This window comes from Corythoichthys intestinalis, chromosome 6, assembly GCF_030265065.1.
Source record: "Corythoichthys intestinalis isolate RoL2023-P3 chromosome 6, ASM3026506v1, whole genome shotgun sequence".
Taxonomy (NCBI): Eukaryota; Metazoa; Chordata; class Actinopteri; order Syngnathiformes; family Syngnathidae; genus Corythoichthys; species Corythoichthys intestinalis.
Window position 1 is genome coordinate 4,724,338 of NC_080400.1, and position 12,806 is coordinate 4,737,143.

At 39.0% G+C, this 12,806-nt stretch overlaps 1 protein-coding gene across 1 annotated transcript in view; it reads right to left on the minus strand.

Moving 5' to 3' along the window:
• LOC130917258 (cell adhesion molecule 2-like) overlaps positions 1-12,806 on the minus strand; it is a 266,201-nt gene that overhangs the window by 151,528 nt on the left and 101,867 nt on the right. The gene's annotated exons all lie outside the window — the stretch shown is intronic.

Sequence of the window (12,806 nt, forward strand, 5' to 3'; positions counted from 1 at the left end):
GTTATGACTTCATTTTAGTGTCAATGCATTGACTTCGATGGGAACATAGCCCCTACCAACATGGCCGCCCGCCCTGAGGCCATATTGGTAAGGTCAATCAAAGATGTTTTCATGCTACGACCTTTAATTGAAATGAGTTTATCATGAGTAGTAATTGGTGGGGGCTTTAATATATAAAATATAAAAAAAATTAAAAAAAATAAATAAATATATAGATATAAAACAATTGAAAATAAAATGCACGATTTTCAAAATAAATATTTTCCTAATTTTTTACATTTTTTAATTGCGTTTTTTTTTTTTTTTTTTTAATGACTTCCAATTCTTTTTCTTCAATTTTTTTTCGTTTTGGATTTTTTTTTTTTATTTTAGGTCTGTTCTTCATTCGCTGCAAACCCTCCCACTCCAAATGGATTGGACGTCTAAGGCGTCAATGGCAGCCACGGAGTAGACGGTGATAAAACAATTTTTTAAATTATTTTTCTTAAATCACTTGAGATATAAGCTAGTTATGACTTCATTTTAGCATCAGTGCATTGATTTGGATGGGTTGGTTGCCCCTACCAACCCACTCCTAGATGCACGTCCACGCCATTGACGGCCATGTACGTCCAAATTTCCCATTCATTTTCAATTGGAGGAAAACCTGTGTGGTTGTTACTTTTGATTAAAAACCTTACCGTTACACTGATATCAACAAGACGTGTCCCCGAAATGTCCCCAAATCAATCTGAAGTGACCTGATAGATCTCTATCTACCACAGCACAAGGCCCAGAGTAATTCCACTAGAAATTGCACTTTGTATTTTTTTTTTTTTTTTAAAGCAAGGTACAGTGGGGCAAATAAGTATTTAGTCAACTAACAATTGTGCAAGTTCTCCTACTTGAAAAGATTAGAGAGGCCTGTAATTGTCAACATGGGGAAACCTCAACCATGAGAGACAGAATGTGGGAAAAAACTCAGAAAATCACATTATTTGATTTTTAAAGAATTTATTTCCAAATTAGAGTGGAAAATAAGTATTTGGTCACCCACAAACAAGCAATATTTGTGGTTGTCAAAGAAGTGTAACTTCTTCTAACGAGGTCCAACGAGGCTCCACTCGTTAACTGTATTAATGGCACCTGTTTTAACTCATTATCGGTATAAAAGACACCTGTCCACGACCTCAGTCAGTCACACTCCAAATTCCACTATGACCAAGACCAAAGAGCTGTCGAAGGACACCAGAGACAAAATTGTAGACCTGCACCAGGCTGAGAAGACTGAATCTGCAATAGGTAAAACGCTTGGTGTAAAGAAATCAACTGTAGGAGCAATTATTCGAAAATGGAAGACATACAAGACCACTGATAATCTCCCTCGATCTGGGGCTCCGTGCAAGATCTCACCCCGTGGCGTCAATATGATAACAAGAACGGTGAGCAAAAATCCCCGAATCACACGGGGGGACCTAGTGAATGACCTACAGTACAGAAAGCTGGCTAGCTGGAAAGAAGGCTACAATCAGTAACACAATGCGCCGGCAGGGACTCATATCCTGCACTGCCAGATGTGAATCCAGTACACGTCCAGGCCCGTCTACGGTTCGCTAGAAAGCATTTGGATGAGCCAGAAAAGGACTGGGAGAATGTGTTACAGTCAGATGAAATCAAAATGGAACTTTTTGGTAGAAACAAAGGTTCTTGTGTTTGGAGGAGAAAGAATACTGAATTGCATCCGAAGGACACCATACCCACTGTGAAGCATAGGGGTGGAAACATCATGCTTTGGAGCTGTTTTTCTGCAAACGGACTGATCTGTGTAAAGGAAAGAATGAATGGGGCCACGTATGGAGAGATTTTGTAGTGAATCCTTTTAATGGTTTTATCATAACAAAGCAACATACAATAGCATGTGCACGAACAAAAAAAAAAAAAAGAACATCAATGCTATCCAAAGATTGACATGGAGGCAGCCGTCAGTGCACACACTCGCTGACAAAAAAAAAAAAAAAAAAAAACAGAATAAAAAAAACAACAACAACATGGACACACCATACACAAGTACATAGTCTGGGATACAAAATACGGCTACTTGGTTTGGAGTTTCCACTCCAAAGACTCAGGGGGAACGCAGGCTCTGTGGGTAGGTAGGTAGGCAAAACTGGACAGCCCCGGAGTGCATTTCATAGGGGGTATATAAATTCAGCAATGGCATTGTTTTCAAAACAGTTAATGAGAATCTGGTTAAATTGAAATTAACGCTAAAGGGGATGGAAGCTTATAGAATAACTAAAGGTGAGGCAAGGCTGTAACAGCTTGGATGATTGTTCGAGCTAGGTTTTAAATTCAGTATGAAAAAACATTATAAATGACTGCCGTGTTTTTTCATAGGTCTGGAGAGAGCCATTAGCAACATGTCTTAAATGTTCCAATTTTAGATTGGACATAACGTCTTCAATCAGGCTCTTAAAATATGGAGGCTTGTTTTTTTCCAATTGAATAGAATCATGCGCCTAGCGAGTAAAGTAATAAAAGCTATTGCACTGGCATGGTGAGATGAAACCAACATATTTGATGGGACAACCCCAAACAATGCTGTTGTACAATTTGGTGCAATATCTTTATTGCATATGGACGACAGTGCCGTGAAAATTTCTCTCCAGAATGTATAAAGCTTGGGACACAGCCAAAACATATGACTCAAATTAGCTGGGGTGAGGCCACATCTTGGACATGCTGGATCGGCACCTGTATACAGTTTTGCTATTTTACTTGGTGGCCAGTGTAACCTATGAAGGATCTTGAACTGTATTCATCCATGTCTTATACATATAGAAGATGAATGAATTGACCTAATAGCAGTTTGCCAGGTGTTATCAGTAAATTGCTCGCCTAGCTCTTCTTCCCATTTGTGTTTTAAATGATTTAATGATGGAGATGCTGCACTTTGAATCCTGTCATAAAGAGCTGAAACGACACCTTTAATGGAGGGGTCCAAATCTAGACAGTCGTCAAGCCATGTTTTAGGGGGCAAAATAAGTGAGAATGTTTTCTTCACATAACTGCGAACTTGAACATATCTAAAGAAATCCGATCTTGACAGGCCGAAATCTTCTCTTAGCTGGTTAAAAGCAACAAATTTGTCATTTCTAAAGAGATCTTTTATGCACGATAGACCTCCCCTTTGCCATCGCTGGAAAGCTGGATCAATAAGTGATGGTGCGAAGTGGACATTGGAATTAATGGGTGTTGCAGCTAAGGAGCACCTGAAGTGGAAATGTCTTCTAAACTGAAACCAGATTTTTAAGGAGCTACGTACACGTGTTTTTCTGCAAAGGGACCAGGACGACTAATCTGTGTAAAGGAAAGAATGAATGGGGCCATGTATCGAGAGATTTTGAGTGAAAATCTCCTTCCATCAGCAAGGGCATTGAAGATGAGACGTGGCTGGGTTTTTCAGCATGACAACGATCCCAAACACGCAGCCAGGGCAACAAAGGAGTGGCTTCATAAGAAGCATTTCAAGGTCCTGGAGTGGCCTAGCCAGTCTCCAGATCTCAACCTCATAGAAAAATCTATGGAGGGAGTTGAAAGTCCGTGTTGCCCAACGACAGCCCCAAAACATCACTGCTCTAGAGGAGATCTGCATGGAGGAATGGGCCAAAATACCAGCAACAGTGTGTGAAAAGCTTGCAAAGAGTTACAGAAAACGTTTGGCCTCCATTATTGCCAACAAAGGGTACATAAGAAAGTTTGGAGATGAACTTTTGGTATTGAACAAATACTTATTTTTCCACCATGATTTGCAAATAAATTCTTTAAAAACCAAACAATGTGATTTTGAGGTTTTTTTTCCACATTCTGTCTCTCATGGTTGAGGTTAAACATGTTGACAATAACAGGCCTCTCCAATTTTTTCAAGTGGGAGAACTTGCACAATTAGTGGTTGACTAAATACTTATTTGCCCCACTGTATTAGTACAGTACAAGGAGCCAAAAAATGTTACTGCTACTACACTAGATACAACTACTCAAGTCCCACACACAATTGTGTTCACTCCTCGATGGATTTTCACGCAGCTCGACCTTAAAAGAAATTGGGGTGACGTCCCCGAACAGGCAAATAGCGGCCACTTTTGTTGTCCTTATTTATTTTGCGGCGATTCAGCAGCCGTCTTTGTACAGTAATCGATGTTGATGAACGAGCGGCGAGGCCGGCTTTTATTCCGATAGAAACTTTCCATTATCTCTCCCGATGTACTCACTCTATCAAAGTGACAGGGGTTGAGGCGCGCTTCGCCGGGCCCCGGCGGACGCCGTCATCCGTCTGCCCGCCACCGTCGCGCAGCAGGAAAAGGCTGCTCCAGTAACACCGCACTACAAAATCTATAACTGCTCCGGTGTCATCCATCAACACTGGGAAGACGGCATTTGAAAAGGAAAAAAAAAAAAAAAAAGCGCGTATTGGTTTTCTCGCATGGCCTCCGCGCCATTGACGGCGATAGACGTCCAATCCGCTCGAGAACTGACAAATAGTTTAAAATTTTAAAAAATTGATTTTAATACCGTATTAGCCCAAATACAAGATGGTGTTTTTTGCATTGAAATAAGACTGAAAAAGTGGGGGTCGTCTTATATTCACGGTCTAGACGTTATACCCATTCACAACGCTAGATGGCGCCTGATATCGTTGAAGCGATGTTCTGTCATGACAGATCTCAGCTACTCTCAAGTTTAACCAGTTTGCGTTATTTCATTGCGATGTTTTTCCTTATTCAGATTTGTTTCAAGACTACAGCTTAAGTTAGACTTCACTTTGATGGTTAATGCAGTTATTGCAATTTTGTTGTTTTATCACAACAAACTGCTTTATTTACATTTCAAAAACCAGAAGCCATTCCTTTACGAATGTGATTGCACTTTAGTTTACATATTTAAATTAGGGCTGTCAAACGATTAAAATTTTTAATCGAGTTAATTACAGCTTAAAAATTAATTAATCGCAATTAATCGCAATTCAAACCATCTATAAAACATGCCGTATTTTTCTGTAAATTATATATATATTCTGTAAAATAAATTGTTGGAATTGAAAGATTAGACACAAGATGGATATATACATTCAACATACGGTACATAAGGACTGTATTTGTTTATCATAACAATAAATCAACAAGATGGCATTAACATTATTAACATTCTGTTAAAGCGATCCATGGATAGAAAGACTTGTAGTTCTTAAAAGATAAATGTTAGTACAAGTTATAGAAATTTTATATTAAAACCCCTCTTAATGTTTTCGTTTGAATAACATTTGTAAAATTTTCAATCAAAAAATAAACTAGTAACCCACCATTGTTGATGTCAATAATTATTTACACATTTGGCGATGCGGCGGCGTAGGGTTGGTCGCCAACGGGCTTTCACTCATAAGAGATTCACACGATTACTGGGTTCTAGATCACAGAACTGATTTGTGTACACTCTACCCCTTTCAATCACTTAGTTTATAGTCTTATAGACACCCCCACCCCCATTCTCCTCTTTCACTGGCCAATAGGCCCCCACATGGTGTAAACCGGAAATACATCTCGCTGACGATAGCACCAGCATATTAGTAACTAGTTTAGATGTTCAATGTATTTCTTGTTGTTGTTTGTGTATGTGTTTCTTTTCTTTCTTCTCTTGTATTTCTTTTCTTCTGTCCCCCCATAATCCCTTCCTGTTCGCTGCTTTGTCATAATAAAAAGGTATTTTGAATGATCACAATGGGAGTATGTCAGACTCTCAATGTGAAACATTAAAACTGTTCAGAATCCGGGCACTTAGACTTCCATTCTCTGTGTCAAACAGCTGAACAGGACAGGTTTAAAAAAAAAAAAAAAAAAAATAAAAAAAAAAATAATTATTTACACAATGCTCATGGGTGCTGAAGCCTATAAAATTAGTCGCACCCAAGCAGAGGGCGGCAAAACTCCATAAAACACAATTAACAAGAGGGCATTTCACTCTACTGACATTTAAATCTGTCTGAGCGGGGCATGTGCGTTAACGTGATTAATTTAAAAAATTAATTACCGCCCGTTAACGCGATAATTTTGACAGCCCTACATTTTTGAAATCATTTTGGGGGAAAAAGTGAGAAAAAACATGTCTTATATGTATCTCTTTCCAATGCTAAATCTAAATAAATACATTAAGCACAAAAAACACACACCCCCAAAAAAAATTTGGGGGGCGGGTGCGCTACTTCGTGGTTTATTGCGGTGGGTTCTGGTCCCCATTAACCGTGAAAAACGAGGGCTCACTGTACACTGTGGTGATGGTGAGTCATCCAAAGTCTTTCCAAACAGCTATTCAAGTCTTCAAGTGAAAATTTCTTTTAAAAAAACATATAATATTTTTTGAATATCGCAATATATCGCAAACCTCCAAAAAAATCGCAACAATAGTTTTTTTCTAATATCGTTCAGGCCTAGACGCTAGGGTTTGAAAAATCAATAGGACCGCGTCAGGCTACAGCGCAGGGTCTTCCTTGACGGAGCAGGTCTGACGCGGAAGTATAACTTGGCCTTTATTTATCACAACACATTCTCAGGAGTATTTTAAATAGCAGAGTGAAAAGATCCTCAAGTGTTTGTTTGCTAACCCCGCCAGCTGACGACTCTGACGACAGCCAAGAAAAAAAAAAAAAAAAAAGGCGCCATCCGTCTAATATCAGGTGGCATCAATATTCGAAGCGGACGGAAATTGGCCTCTCCGGAGCTTTCCTGATGAAAGCGTGTGAAACGGCTCTTGCTGGCTGATTGCGTAGATGGAGACACGGAGACGTTCCTTCCCTCTCTCGCCTCTAATTGCCGATCGCTCGCTCGCCCGCCTGTTTAAGTGTTGATAAGGTGCCGTTTCACACCCCAGAGGAAGCTGTCGGCCCGCCTCGGGGATTCGTTCCTCGGTATCCGAATTGACATTTGACTCTTTCAATGCCATTGACGGCGACTGACGTCCAATTGTGTGCAGTGGCGCCTCCAGAAATTTTTCCTAGGGGTGGCCAGATGGGGCCACTTAAAATCTTGGGGTGGCCAAAACTAAAAGCCATATTTTCTGGTTTTCATTATATTATTGTAGTAAAAAGGCCAGGGGAAAACTATCAGAAAGACTTAAGGACACGGCTACTGATATACTTTGGTGTATTGTGTAATATTTGATGTTACTAATGATTTAATGTGCATAGTCCATAACTGTCCAGTCAACATTTTGAGTTCCACAACAATTCTGTTTTATTGTGTTCGGCATAAGGTGTACATTTAACTAGGGTTGTCAAACGATTAAATTTTTTAATCGAGTTAATCACAACTTAAAAATTAATTAATCGTAATTAATCGCAATTCAAACCATCTCTAAAATATGCCATATTTTTCTGTAAATTATTGTTGGAATGGAAAGATAAGAAAAGACGGATATATACATTCAACATACTGTACATACAGTAAGTACTGTATTTGTTTATTATAACAATAAATCCACAAGATGGCATTAACAAGGGATCCAGGGGTAGAAAGACTTGTAATTCTTAAAGGATAAATGTGAGTTTGTATATTGTGACTAAATATTGCCATCTAGTGTATTTGTTGAGCTTTCAGTACATGATACTGTAGCGACTTAACTGTTCTGCCCAAATGCATAATGGGAAGTGGTGCAACCATGACTGTGTGTGGTGGCTGCAAATGCTATATCTTCTCTGTGTTGGGTACAATACAGGGTGTTAAGAAAAAGATCAACTCCTGTCATTCTTCCCCACGTCGCTTCCCACAATATTTATAGTTGCTGTGTGAGAGATGACAAAGCTTTTGCCAATTAAAAGCACAGCCCAAATGAATGCTTGTATCTACTCCACTCACTTGACACTGCCTCTTATCTCTGTATATTAGTAAAATGGCGCCATTGTAGCCTGTTTGCGGCAATGTGTGAATGAGTCGTACCGCGAATGCGTTAATTGCGATAAACATTTTCACGTGATTAATTTTAAAAAATTACCGCCCGTTAACGCGATAAATTTTACAGCCCTACATTGAACAAAACAAAATAAATGCATTCATTTGGGATGAAATGCATAACTGATGCTACAACAATCTAACGATATACTGGCAAGCGGGGTGGCCAGTGGGGTGGCCAACCGGTTTATAGGGGTGGCCGTGGCCACCCCTGGCCACCCCCTGGTGGCGCCACTGATTGTGTGGCTTCCAATCGTCCTTCTGCGATTAATTGAAATAGTGCTGCATCTTCTTTTTCGTGGTTAATGGGGACCAGAACCCGCCGCGATAAGTCAGGGTACCCGCGGGTTATTAAAAGTATCAAAAAAGCATTGAATTTTGTTTTCCATTAATAATGGTATTAAAGGTATTAAATTAGCTGTCATAAGTCTGGAATTTTTTTCACCGTGGTTTTAATTTTGAAGAACTTCTCAATGCAACCTAAATTATATCCGTGACGAAGTTTTTTTTTTTTTTTTTTAATCCATGACGATGACGCGCAGAATTTTTACGATGCACTGCACTACAAATCATAAAGCACCTCGTGCGTGCGCGCTGTTAGCATCATTAGCATCAACATCAGAACAGCAGGCAATCGCACAGTACTGTGTGCTAACGTAAGGAACTGTTTAGATGTTTTAGTTATGTTTGCCTCAACAAGACAACCAAGTCCAAACAGTTGGACCAGCATGTGAGGTATTGGATCGGCGACTAAGTCGCATCCAGATACTTTGGGTCACATGCGAAGTCAGTGGACCTGCTTAACATTTCAGAGTAAGTTGCCAATTTCTCCAATTAAAATGTCTTTGATGCAATAATGTATTTCTGCACGGTTTGCCTTTCGAATGGATGTGAATTTTCTAGTTTTAATTCAAGAGTTAGCCATGTTCAATGGGGTATTGGCAGGTGCACTAGCCTTAGCATGGATAAACCGGAGTCGTAGATCTCGCCTCGCGTGAAATATCTATTTTTTTACCGGAGTCATTAACCGAAAAAAGTTATTTGTAACGCTTTATTGAGCATTTATTGTTTTTTATTTATTTGCTTATTTATTTTATTATTGAGCGGCCACACGTCACTCGTACAAACAGCTTTTTCTTACCAAACGACGGACATGGAAACGATTTTCTTGTACCGTGAATATGTATTATTTTACTCTGCTTGAACTAATAAATGTCATACCTTTGTGATTGTCATTGGGATATGGTCGTGAAAACCTGTAGACTAATACATTTCTGATCAAAGATGGTTATGTGGCCCAGTCCACGATTTGTTACTAAAATACAGTACTACTACTTTGTGTCATTTATTTATTTAAAACTGATTTTACAGTCGTAAATCCATTCCTGTAATGCGTCCATGAAAACATTTGATGTTTTCACCTCAATAAAGCGTTATAAATAAGCGTTCCCGTCAGGGGGGGCAGTTCACGCGGCGGGGGAACATTTTTCGGCACAACACCTGACCATCACCCTCAAATACACAACACGGTTGACACTATTATTGGAACGAGTGCGGGGTAACGTTGATCTGAATAACATGGCATGGTGATAGGCAAATTATAATGTAGGTGATAGTAAAACACCTCCTGGTTTATTTAAATGTGTTTCTTGATTGAATAAGAGTATGGATTTTCTCAATCTGATTAAAAGAAATGTCTTCAATAGCTAACAAAGGATTAACATGTGTTTTGTATACTTCTTGTAATGTGATTAGGAAAAAAACGATTAAGGGAAATGGTCATGTGTAGCTTTTTTATTTTGTGGTAATTAATGGTAAACTACTGCCATTTAGTGGCTGTTTTTTAAACTTTCACTGCCAATTGCAAGATTTTCCCAAGCACTTTACAGTTAACCATCACCAACCTACCACCTTCACTAGGTCCTCTTAAAAGGGAAACCTGTGGTGTTGCTAATGTAATTTCTGAAGTTGCTTTACAAAAATAGAGTAAAATCCATTTTATCCTGGGAAAAAAAAAATCTGAAAGACCTTATATTTAAATGTGTTTTAATTGTATCTTCAGTAAATGTGCATTCTTTTGTCAAACACACTTGGTAATTGAGGATAAATTGGATGTTCAGTGCTTTATTTTTTTAATATGATTCAATATTATCTAAATAACGGGTGCGAGAAAAGTATTAATTTTCAGTTGAAATGGCATTAAAAAAGGTCTTAAAAGTCTTGAATTGAGCTTTATCAATCCTGGGGGGACCCTGTCAGTGAAAAACCGTCAAATAGCGCCCCCCAGGAAGAAATCCCTCATTTGCAGCTGCGAGGCTCAACCTTCCCCCACTGCTTGTTGCTCAGTGTCAGTGAGTCAGCTGTGATACACGATTTTAGGTCACTTCCTGGACATTTTGGGGACATTTTTCGTAATCAATTCCTGTACTTTTTGGAGCATTTTCTGTTGATTTTAGAGCATCTGCAGGGCACTTCCTGTACATTGTTTACTTCCTGTTGGTTTTGACTGAATTCCAATTCGTTTTGGGGCACTTATGGGTCTCTTGCTGTTGATTTTGGGTAAATTCCTGTCCATTTGGGGCATTCCAGAGTCAATTCCTGTACATTTTGGAACATTTTCTGTTGGATTTAGGGCATTTACGATCACTTCCTGTTGATTGTTTACTTCTTGTTAATTTCAGATGAATTCGAATTAGATTTGGGACACTTATGGGTCTCTTGCTGTTGATTTTGGGTCATTTCATGTACATTTGGGGCATTCCAGAGTGAATTCCTGTCCATTTTGGACCATTTTCTGTTGATTTTAGAGCATTTGGAGGTCACTTCATGTTCATTGTTTACTTCCTGTTGATTTTGAATGACTTCCAATTAGTTTTGGCAAACTTATTTGGACCATTTTCTGTTGATTTTAGAGCATTTGGAGGGCACTGCCTGTACATTGTTTACTTCCTGTTGATTTGGACTGAATTCCAATTAGTTTTGGCGCACTTATGGGTCTCTTGCTGATGATTTTGGGTCATTTACTGTACATTTGGGGCATTCCAAAATCAATTCCTGTATGTTTGGAACATTTGCTGTTGGTTTTAGGGCATTTACAGTCACTTCCTGTTGATTGTGTACTTCCTGTTAATTTCAGATGAATTCGAATTAGATTTGGGACACTTATATGTTGCTTCTTATATTTCTGGGGTCATTTCCTATACATTTTGAACCATTTTCTGTTGGTTTTAGACATTTGGAGGTGACTTCATGTTCATTGTTTACTTTCTGTTGATTTTGACAGAATTCCAATTAGTTTTGGCACACTTATGGGTCTCTTGTTGTTGATTTTGGGTCATTTCCTGTACATTTGGGGCATTCCAAAGTCGATTCCTGTACATTTTGGAACATTTCTGTTGGTTTTAGGGCATTTACGGTCACTTCCTGTTGATTGTTTACTTCCTGTTGATTTCGGATGAATTCGAATTAGATTTGGGACACCTATATGTTGCTTCTTATATTTTTGGCATCATTTTCTGTACATTTTGAATCATTTTCTGTTGGTTTTAGACATTTGCAGGTCACAATCAACAAGAAATGACCCAAAATGTAAAGGAAGTGAGCCAAAATAAATACAAAGTGACTCATAAATACCCCAAAATCCAAAAGAAGTGACCAATGAACAGGAAGTGACCTGGAAATGCCCACAGTTGATCAGTAAATGACCCAAAATGTATAGGAAGTGAGCCAAAAACATTACAAAGTGTCTAGTAAATACCCCGAAATAAAAAAGAAGTGACCAATGAACAGGATGTGACCCGGAAATGCCCCCAAATGATCAGGAAATCCTAACCCTAACCCAAAATCTATAGAAAATCAATAGGAAGTGACAAATGAACACAACTTTACCCAGAAATGCCCCATAATTACCAGGAAATTACCCAAAATGTACAGGAAGTAAGCCAAAAAATTGGAAGTGACTCTTAAATACCCTGAAATAAACGATAAGTGACCAAAGAACAGGAAATGACCCTTAAATGACCCCATAATCAATAGGAAGTGGCTCGTAAATGCCCCAAAATTACCAGGAAGTGACCCAAAACCAACAGGAAGTGACCTGAAAATGCCCCCAAATCATAGGAAATTACCCAAAACGTATGGGAAGCGAGTCAAAATCAACAGGACGTGACCAATAAACAGGAAGTGACCCGGAAATGCCCCAAAATGTTCAGGAAATGACCCAAAATGTGCAGGAAGTGAGCCAAAATCAGAATGAAGTCACTCGTAAATACCCCGAATTTAACAGGAAGTGACCAATGAACAGGAAGTGACCCATAAATGCCCCAGAATTACCAGGAAATGACCCAGAATGGACAGGAATTGAGCCAAAATCAATAGGAAGTGACTTGTAAATGCCCCAAAATTACTAGGAAGTGACCCAAAACCAACAGGATGTGACCTGGAAATGCCCTCAAATCATAGGAAATGACCCAAAATATATAGAAAGCCGGTCAAAATCAACAGGAAGTGACCAATAAACAGGAAGTGACCTGGAAATGCCCCAAATCAACAGGAAATAACCCAAAATGTACAGGAAGTGAGCCAAAATCAGAAGGAAGTCACTCGTAAATACCCCGAATTTAACAGGAAGTGACCAATGAACAGGAAGTGACCCAGAAATGCCCCAAAATTACCAGGAAATGACACAAAATGGACAGGAATTGAGCCAAAATCAATAGGAAGTGACTTGTAAATGCCCCAAAATTACTAGGAAGTGACCCAAAACCAACAGGAAGTGACCTGGAAATGCCCTCAAATCATAGAAAATGACCCAAAATATATAGGAAGTGA